We start from the raw sequence: 9871 nt of genomic DNA, 5'->3' as shown, positions 1-9871 counted from the left end.
AAGAGAGACACCTGGCCTGACTTCTGCAGGCCTCTCCCCGCCAGGGAGCGCACCGCAGCAGTGCCCAGGGGCTGGAGGCAGCGGAACGCACGCGCCCGGCGTCGCTGAGGGCCTGCGCCAGCCCCAGAGTATCCGCGTGCCCGAGGGAGCGCGCCCGCCTCAGGCTCCGAGCTTGGGGGAGGGGCGGCGTGGTGGAGGGAGGATCCTGTTTTCCTGCTTTCAACCTTCCTGAGTCTTTGTTGTGCTGTTTGTCTCTTCTGGCTAGTCAGAGCACCCTCTGGGGACAAGCCGTAACATACGAATTGTGTAACTCGGTGATTCCACATTGCACAATATGATGATAAATGGTAAAATTCGTGCTAATAATTTAAAATTGTATTTTTTCTTTATTTAGACATTTTCATAAGTAGCATATAAAAAAAACAAAAAGTCCAGAGAGAGAAGGCTAGAAGCAAGGTAAAAGCTTTTACTTGCCTTTTGAATAAGGCATCCTCATTTTACACCGGGCCCACAAATTATGTAGCCAGTCCTGCTTCCATAATCTAAATTTCAAGCATTCCAGGCTCTGACCACTACTTTTGGGTTGTCCAGCACCACAAGTCCAGCAACCTTTTGATTCCAATAGGACTTACAATTAATTGATCTTACCACCTTTTCTCTGAGATACATATATATGAGATATAGATATATAGATATTTATGAGATATATATGAGATATAGATATATGATATATATGAGATATATATGAGATATAGATATATAGATATATATGAGATATAGATATATATGATATATATGAGATATATATGAAATATAGATATATATGAGAGATATATGAAATATATATATATATATCTCCTGGCTTCCCTCCTTTCCCGGCTTAAATTTCATTGTCAACTATTTTGGTCATTCCTGTGGATACACCCTGAACTCCCTTGCCCCGTGTCCGTTGACAATACCCATCTGGCCAACTCTAGTAAAGCCCAACTCTCTGCTCTGTGTGGTCTCTCAGGCTCCACTAGGCAGCCCTGAGTGCCTCACTTTGCAGTCTCCAAAGAGCAACAAGAGGGGAAGCCCCAGTGTGCAAGAGCTCTTCATACCTCTGCTTTAAAGTCATACTCCCCAAGTTCCATTGGCCGGCACAAGTCACAGGGCCAAGCTCAGCCTCAAAGGGTGGAGAAATAGATTTCATCTCTTGATGAAAGAAACTACAAAGTTATATTATAAAGGGGCTCATGTACATAGATGGAGAAAATTTGTGGCAGTTTTCAATCTACCACAAACTTTAAAAGGAAAGAAAGTATATCTCAATCTTTCTCCTCCTGGGAGATATGTTAGTTTCTGCAACTACTGTCTCCAAGAACCTCAGTTACTGAGATAATAGGAAGGAGAGGGGAACTTTGTCAAATCATTAGATTCTCCAGAATTATGATAGCCTGCTCACCATACATAAGGTGACCACTGCTTAAAAAACTTTTTTTTTTTAAGACAGTGTCTCAGTCTGTTGCCCAGCTGGTGGGTAATGGCTCAGTGCAGCCTCGCCCTCCAGGGCTCAGGTCACCCTCTCACCTCAGCCTCTTGAGTAGCTGGGACTACAGGTGCTTACCACCATCCCCAGCTAGGTTTTTTTTTTTTTTTTTGTATTTTTTTTAGAGACAGGGTTTTGCCATTTTGCCTAGGCTGATCTCAAACTCCTGGGCTCAAGCTATCCACCCGCCTTGGTCTCCCAAAGTGTTGGGATTACAGGCAAGAGCCACCATGCTCGGCCCCCACAAAAAAACTTTTAAACATCTATTGAGTACGATGTTTTGCATGGATTATAAAATACTTGCTCCCCATGACATTATATTATCATTGAGGAAATAGAGACAAGGTAGTTAAAATATATGCATGAAGTCACACAAGTAGGAAGTGGCAGAATCCAGATTTGAATCCAGGTCAAGCCAGGGCATGCAACCACTATGCTATGTTATCTCCTAATGCGGTTTTTTTCCTAAAATAAGGCTTGTTTCATGTGGCATAAGCGTGGCTGATAAATACAGATGGTGTCTGACTTTTATGATGGCTTGACTTGGGATTTTTCCACTTTATAATGGTACAAAAGCAATACATTCAGTAGAAACTGTACTTCAGCTTTTTAAATTCTGCTCTTTTCCCAGGCTATGGTACTGGCATATGTGCCCATGCTGGGCAGTATTAGCGAGTCGCGGCTCCCAGGCAGCCACTCGATCATGAGGGTAGACACCTGATACTCTACAGTGGACTGTGTTGCCAGATAATTGTGCGCAACTGTAGGCTAATATCAGTATTCTGAGCATGGCTAAGGTAGGCTAGGCTAAGCTGTGATGTTCAGTAGGTTAGGTGTATTAAATGCATTTTCAACTTGCATATTTTCAACTTACAATGGGTTTATTGGAACATAGTCCCATCCTAAGTTGAGGAGCATTTGTACTTTTTTTTTTTTTTTTTTTTTTTTTTGTGACGGAGTCTTGCTCTGTCACCCAGGCTGGAGTGCAGTGGCGCGATCTCGGCTCACTGCAAGCTCCGCCTCCTAGGTTCACGCCATTCTCCTGCCTCAACCTCCCAAGTAACTGGGACCACAGGCACCCACCACCACGCCTGGCTAATTTTTTTGTATTTTTAGTAGATACAGGGTTTCACTGTGTTCGGCAGGATGGTCTCGAGCTCCTGACCTTGTGATCTGCCTGCCTTGGCCTCCCAAAGTGCTGAGATTATAGGCGTGAGCCACCGCGCCCGGCCCCTGTACTGTTTTTCAAGAAATTTTCGTTCTATAACTTTGTTACATGTTAACTACATAATCAGTTAACTTTTTTAGTGAAATATAATGAAATTAATTGTATATATTATATCCCATGGAGTCAGATACAGAGACATAGCATATAATAGCATAGTAATGTTAGATCCCATACTAGATTGTAAACTAGATTGTAAAGGTCATAAACTTGTGTATCACTATTTAATTTACTTTTTAATCTTTTTTTTTTTTTTTTTGAGGCAGGATCTCACTCTGTCGCCCAGGCTGGAGTGCAGTGGTGTGATCATGGCTCACTGCAACCTCGACCTCCTGGGTTCAAGCGATCCTCCCACCTCAGCTTCCCAAGTAGCTGGGACTACAGGCACATGCCACCATACCTGGCTAATTTTTTGTATTTTTTATACAGATGGGGTTTTGCCACGTTGCCCAGGCCACTCTCCAACTTCTGGGCTCAAGCAACCCTCCTGCCTTGGCCTCCTAAAGTGTTGGGATTACAGGCGGGAGCCACTACACCTAGCCTTAATCTTCAAAGAAAGATTGTTCTAAAATTCAAAGAAAGAGATATTCTAAAATTTATTCTTGAAGAGGTAGGACATGCACACAGTACAGTAGTCCCCCATTATCTGTGATTTCACTTTCTTTGGTTTTGGTTACCTGCAGTCAACTGCCATCTGAAAATATTAAATGGAAAGTTCCAGAAATAAACAATTCATAAGTTTAAATTTTGTGCCATTCTGAGTAGGATGAGGAAATATCTTACTGCCCTGCTCTCTCTGTCTGGGATGTGAATCATCCCTTTGTCCAGAGTATCCATGCCGTATATGCTACCAGGCTGTTCGTCATTTGGTAGCCATCTTTGTTTTGAGATGAACAAACATACTATACATAGGGTTCAGTACCATCCAAGGCTTCAAGCATCCACCGGGGATTTTGAAACATATCACCTAAGGATAAGGGGGGCTTCTATATACAATTTAAAAGGCATACATCTATAGCAAAAAGTTTGGTGGCTTTCCACAAGGTTTTTTTTTTTTTTTTTTTTTTTGAGACGGAGTCTTGCTCTCTTGCCCAGGCTGGAGTGCAGTGGCACGATCTCGGCTCATTGCAACCTCCACCTCCCAGATTCAAGTGATTCTCCTGCCTCAGCCTTCCAAGTAACTGGGATTACAGATGTGTGCCACCACGTCTGGCTAATTTTTGTATTTTTAGTAGAGAGGGGGGGTTTCACCATGTTGGCAAGCCTGGTCTTGAACTCCCAACCTCAAGCGATCCACCCGCTTTGGCCTCCCAAAGTGCTGGAATTATAGGCGTGAGCCACCGTGCCCAGCCGCTTTCCACAAGTTAAACATAAAATTCCCATGTGACCTACCAATGCTGCTCTGTGGTATATAACACAAATAATAACGAGCTCAAGCAAGAAGTATACACGTATGTTCACAGCAACTTTATTTGCAATAGCTAAGAGGTAGAAACAACCCAATTGTTCATCAATAGATGAATGGATCAACAAAGTGTGGTATAGCCATACAATGGAATATTATTTAGCTATCAAAAGTAATGAAGTACCGATGCAGGATACATGGATGAACCTTAAAAACCTTGAAAATATTATGCTAAATGAAGGAAGCCAGACACAAAAGATCACACAATGTATGATTCCATTTATATGCAATATCCAGAATAGGCAAATCATAGAGACATAACGCAGATTAGTGGTTTCCAGTGGCTGGGGGGCAGAGGAGTGATTTCTTTATGGGTACAGGGTTTCTGTTGGGGGTGATGAAAACGTTCTGAAGCTAGATAATTATGATAATGATGTAACATTGTAAATGTTTCGAATGTCACTGAATGGTATACTTCTAATGATTATAATGGTAAATTTTATGTTATATGCATTGTACTACAAAAAGAAGCCAGAAAAGGGGTACACAAGAATGTAGAGTAAAAACTGAGAGGCTGACTTGGGGTTCACTGCCTATGAGTTAGCACTGGTCTGCAAGGACCAGTACCATTCAATAAAATATTGCTGTCTATACATATATTAAAAAAACACAATGAAAACAGCAAAAAACCTTGAGTCTTCCTCACATCCCTGTTTTCTAGCACCTAATTTCTTTCCCCAGAAGTCACTCCTGCTATGAATTTGTTCTATATTTGTACTGACAAATTCTGTGCATCTATGAACACATATATTTGTATTTAGTTTAACAATATTTTATATAATTGTAAAATATTGTAGTATCATATACTTACTGTTTTTTTTTTCTCTTTTGTTCCCCCAGCTCTCTGTATGGAGATTCCTCCCTTTCACTACCAACACAGAACTAACCCATTCTTTTACACAACTATTCAATGTTCCTTTGTTTCAAAGTTTTAACATTTGTTTATCCTCTTTTGATAGAAATGTCGGTGGTTTCCAATCTTTTGTTTTCTTTTACTTTACAAATATCTTGTGAGTACTTATGCTAAATCAGGGATTAGCAAACTACAACCCAGGGGCCAGATCTGGTCCACCATTTGTTTTTGTCTGACCTGCAAGTTAAGAATAATTTTTCATTTTTAAATGGTTGAAAAAGTTTTAATTTTTTTTTTTTTTTTGAGATAGGGTCTGGCTCTGTCGCTCAGGTTGGAGTGCAATGGCACGATCTTGGCTCACTGCAACCTCTGCCTCCCAGGCTCAAGCAATCCTATTAGCCATCATGCCCGGCTAATTTTTGTATGTTTTGTAGAGATGGCATTTCATCATGTTGCTCAGGCTGGTCTCAAATTCCTCAACTGGAGTGATCTCAAAGTGCTGGGATTACAGGCATGTACCACCTCATACCATACCCACTTTTCACATGTATGAATGTATCTATAGAACAAATTTTTTAAAAGTAAAATTGTTAGGTCAAAGGAAATGTGCATTTTATAATTTAATAAATATTACCAAATTGCTCTCCATAGAGGTTGAATCACTTTACACAGTTTGACCAACACTGTATGCTTTCAAACTTTTTAATCTTTGACAATATGATAGATTTTAAAAAAAAGTATAGCACAAGCTATCATTTACAAGACAGAAATTTGAACCCTGATTGAATATTTATGAATATTAAGGAATTATTGTTAATTTTTTAGATATAATGATGGTATTTTGGAACACTGAATAGATATTTTAGAAGATACTTTGCTAGATATGATGGTATTTTGGTTGTATATTATTGAAAGATATAGACTAAAATAATTACTAATGAAATAATACAATGTCTGGGATTTGCTTCAAAATAATAGAATGGGAGTGTGTGTGGGATGGGGTATGGATGAACCATGACTGACTATGAGTTTATGATTGTCGAATCTGGGTTATGTGTACTCTACAATTTTCTCTTCTTTTGTATATGTTTGAACATTTCCAAAAAAAAAAAAAAAAAATTCACTTCCAAAAAAGGGAGTGACTAAGAGGAGAGTAGTTGGAAACAATGAGTCCAGACAGCTCTCTTAAGGAATTTTGATATTTAAAAAGAGGGAGAAAGGCCACTAGCAGCAGGATCAACAGAAAGGTATATTTTAAAAAGAAATTTAATTATTCAAGTATTGCATATGGGTGGAAAATGCACAGCACAATGAATGATTAGTAAGTGAACATCCCTAAATATGAAAGAAAAGGTTTACTTATTGGATTTTTTGGTAAACATTTTTGTTGAAGTATAACTTACATATAGTAAAGTACATAAACATTAAGTATACTAAACTTGATGGATTTCAGCAATGAGTTATCCCCATGGAACCAAAACCCTAAGTCAAGAATAGAGCTGTAAATCACTGTGGTGTCTGCAGGGGAAAAAAAAAGAATAGAGCTGGGTGTAGTGGTGTTTACCTGTAATCCCACCTACTTGGGAGGTTGAGGCTGGAGGATCACTTGAGCCCAGGAGTTTGGGGCTGCAGTGAGCTATGAACATGCCACTGCATTCCAGCCTAGGTGATAGAGAGAGATCGGGTCTTTAAAAACAAAACAAAACAAAAACAAAAACAGAAAACATTTCCAGAATGCAAGAAGCTTCTTCCTTATCACCTTCCAGTCAACCAGTCAATTCTCCTTGCAATAGGTAAACTCTCTTGCCTTCTTTTGAACTTTCTATCAATAGAATCAGTAAAGTAGTGACTCTTTTGTGTCTGGCTTATTCTGCTCAACGTGATGTTTGGACATTCATCATGTTGTTGCATGTAAAGGGCATTCATTCTCTTTTTGGTGTATAAAAATACGTAATAATAGAACACTCTGATGTATGAATAGAACCACAGTTTATCCATTCTACTGCTCATGGACATTTGAGTTTTTCCAGTTTTTGACTATTACCAACAGGGCTGCTATAAATACTCTAGTATATGCTTTTTGGCATACATATGCACTCATTTCTGTTGGGTATATACATAGGAGAAGAATTGCTGGATAATAGAGTATGCATCTTTTTTCACTGGTGGGCACCAGTTTTCCAAAGTAGCCAAATCAATTTATATTCCCACCAGCAATGTATGAGAATTGTTATGATCAGTGTTTTAAAGTTAGACACTCCAGCAAGTGGATATCGGTATCTCAGAGTTGTCTTAATGTGTACTTCCCCGATGACTAATACTACTAAACTCTTTTTTAAAAATATGCTTATTGAGCATTTGAATATACTCTTTGGTAAAGTGACTGCACAAGTCTTTTGTTCATTTTCCCCCTTGGCAGTCATTTTCGTAGTGATTTGTAGGAGTTTTTGTATATTTTGGATCTGAGTCCTTTGTGAGATACACAACATACACACAGAAGTATAAAATAAATATTTATATTATTATATAAATAAATTATATATAAAATAAGTGTTTTCTCTCAATAGTGTGTGTATCCTCTATGTTCTTCTTCCTTCTCAAGATTGTCTTTGTTGTTCTTCATCCTTTGTAATTTCCATATAAATTCTACTGAGCTTTTTTACTTCTACCAAAAGAAAAAAAAAAAGGATTTTGAGTGACGTTGCATTGAACCTAACGAATAATTTGGGAAGAACTGACATTTTTACAATATTGTGTTTTCCAAAGTATAAATGTTATCTATCCCTCTGTTTACTTAGGTCTTTAAAATTTTAATTTAATTTAATTTTTTTTTGAGACAGCGTCCGCCAGGCTGGAGTGCAGTGGCGCAATCCTGGCTCACTGCAACCTCTGCCTCCTGGGTAACAGAAAAACCTGTTGATCAAGCAAAGTAAGTCTGAGTACTTATTTTAGTACTTACTTTTAAAGTAAGCGGGTAGGGCATAAGTTGTATTAGCCTTACTGCAGAAAGGAAGAACACTACCTCGATAGGGAATCAGTAGTATGTCAGAGGGAGATTTCAAGAAAGGATATTTATAGGATTTGGGGGTCTGGGCTCAAATGGTTTAAGATGGTCTTACAAAGAAAGAAACTGATGGGAATTAAGCACAGTTTATAATATTTAGGAGAGTTAGGATTAGTAGACACAGAGAAGTAAAGGTCTCCATGCAAGCCTTGATAAATTAACTGTCATATACGTGAGCTTTTTGCCTATTTGAGCAGTCTGTTATCCTGACAGGAGAGTTCTTTGGCCAGATGAGCAAACTGTTTTCCCCAATATGTTAATTTCTTGAAGCAAACAATAAATGTATTTGTTGGTTTACCATCTTATCTTCCTGGGCAAGAATTTCCTAGACTTGTGTCATGTTGACTCAAGTGGTCTTAGTCCTCGTTCAACAAGACCAACTTCTTAGCCTGAAATCTCCTGTCTCATAAAAGTGGAGACCTATTTTTGCTGTCTGTCCTTTCTATACTGTGACTTTACTGTGGATAGGGCATAAATCTTATACTCCTGGTTGTGGGGTTTATTTTTACATATTTGTAGCCAAATGTATATTAATTATTATTTATAATATTTGCTTTTATTTTCTGCTTTTAAAAACTTAACAGTGCATCACAATAATTTTCCCATTATATTATACAATCTTTATAAAAACTATTTTGATGGTTCTATTATTGAGATTGTTGAGGTTATATCATTAGCTAGATTCCAAGAAATTGAATCACTAAGACAAAAGGTATAAACCTTTCTAGAACCTTCATAAATATTATCAATTGCTTTCCTACACTTGATCTTAGCCAAAAGGCCAAGAAGCGATCAACCGCTTTCCTAAATAATTTTACCAATTTCCACACCTTTCAGCCAAATATGAGGAGTCCTATTTTACCAAATTCTCCATAACACTGGATATTAATCTTTTAAAAAATACTTGCTAATTTGCTATTGCAACTGATATCTTATTGTTATATGGATTTATATTTGTTTGATTCCTAAACATGTTCAGATTATTTTCACACACTTGTTTGCTGGTTCTATTAAATTCTTAAATTATTTGTTGTATTTTTCAAAATTGTACTCAGATCATCAGGTGTAGAAAGCTAATTAATTGCACTTCTCACTTCATAGTTTATTGTCCTCACAGGTTAGTACAATTACTCTCTTGAAATTTTTCTTTTTTCTCCCTTCTTCTCTGATTCCTACCATACATACCCATTTTTTTTTTTTTTTTTTTTTTTTTTTTTGAGATGGAGTCTTGCTCTGTCTCCCAGGCTGGAGTGCAGTGGCACGATCATGGCTTACTGCAACCTCCAGCTCCCAGGTTCAAGTGATTCTCCTGCCTTAGCCTCCCAGTTAGTTGGGATTATAGGTGCCCACCACTACACCTGGCTAATTTTTTGTATTTGTAGTAGAGATGGGGTTTCAGCATGTGGGCCAGGCTGGTCTTGAACTCCCAACCTCAGGTAATCCATCTGCCTCAGCCTCTCAAAGTGCTGGGATTACAGGCATGAGCCACCGCACCTGGCCCATACAGACCCATTCTAAAGCATTTGTTATACATCCTTAAATATGCATGTATCCTTAGAAAACATGTATTATTATATTGTGTGTATATGCTATTTAATAAATAGAATCTAGTTATAAATTTCATTCTGTTTCCCCACTTTTGCAGTTAACCCTATGTTTGTGGGGCCTATCAATGGTGTTTTATGCACATCTATTCCATCACTTCTTTCTCTAGCATTGTGTTTCCATAGTGTACT

General features: G+C 38.3%; 1 pseudogene; it reads right to left on the bottom strand.

Annotated features, from left to right (window-relative positions):
* Positions 1–8807: 8807 nt before the first annotated feature.
* Positions 8808–8928, bottom strand: LOC129483835 (uncharacterized; annotated as a pseudogene).
* Between the last annotated feature and the right edge of the window lie 943 nt (positions 8929–9871).

This window comes from Symphalangus syndactylus, chromosome 5, assembly GCF_028878055.3.
Source record: "Symphalangus syndactylus isolate Jambi chromosome 5, NHGRI_mSymSyn1-v2.1_pri, whole genome shotgun sequence".
Classification (NCBI taxonomy): domain Eukaryota; kingdom Metazoa; phylum Chordata; class Mammalia; order Primates; family Hylobatidae; genus Symphalangus; species Symphalangus syndactylus.
Note: the sequence above shows the minus strand (reverse complement) of the source record. Positions and strands in the feature narration are given on the sequence as shown.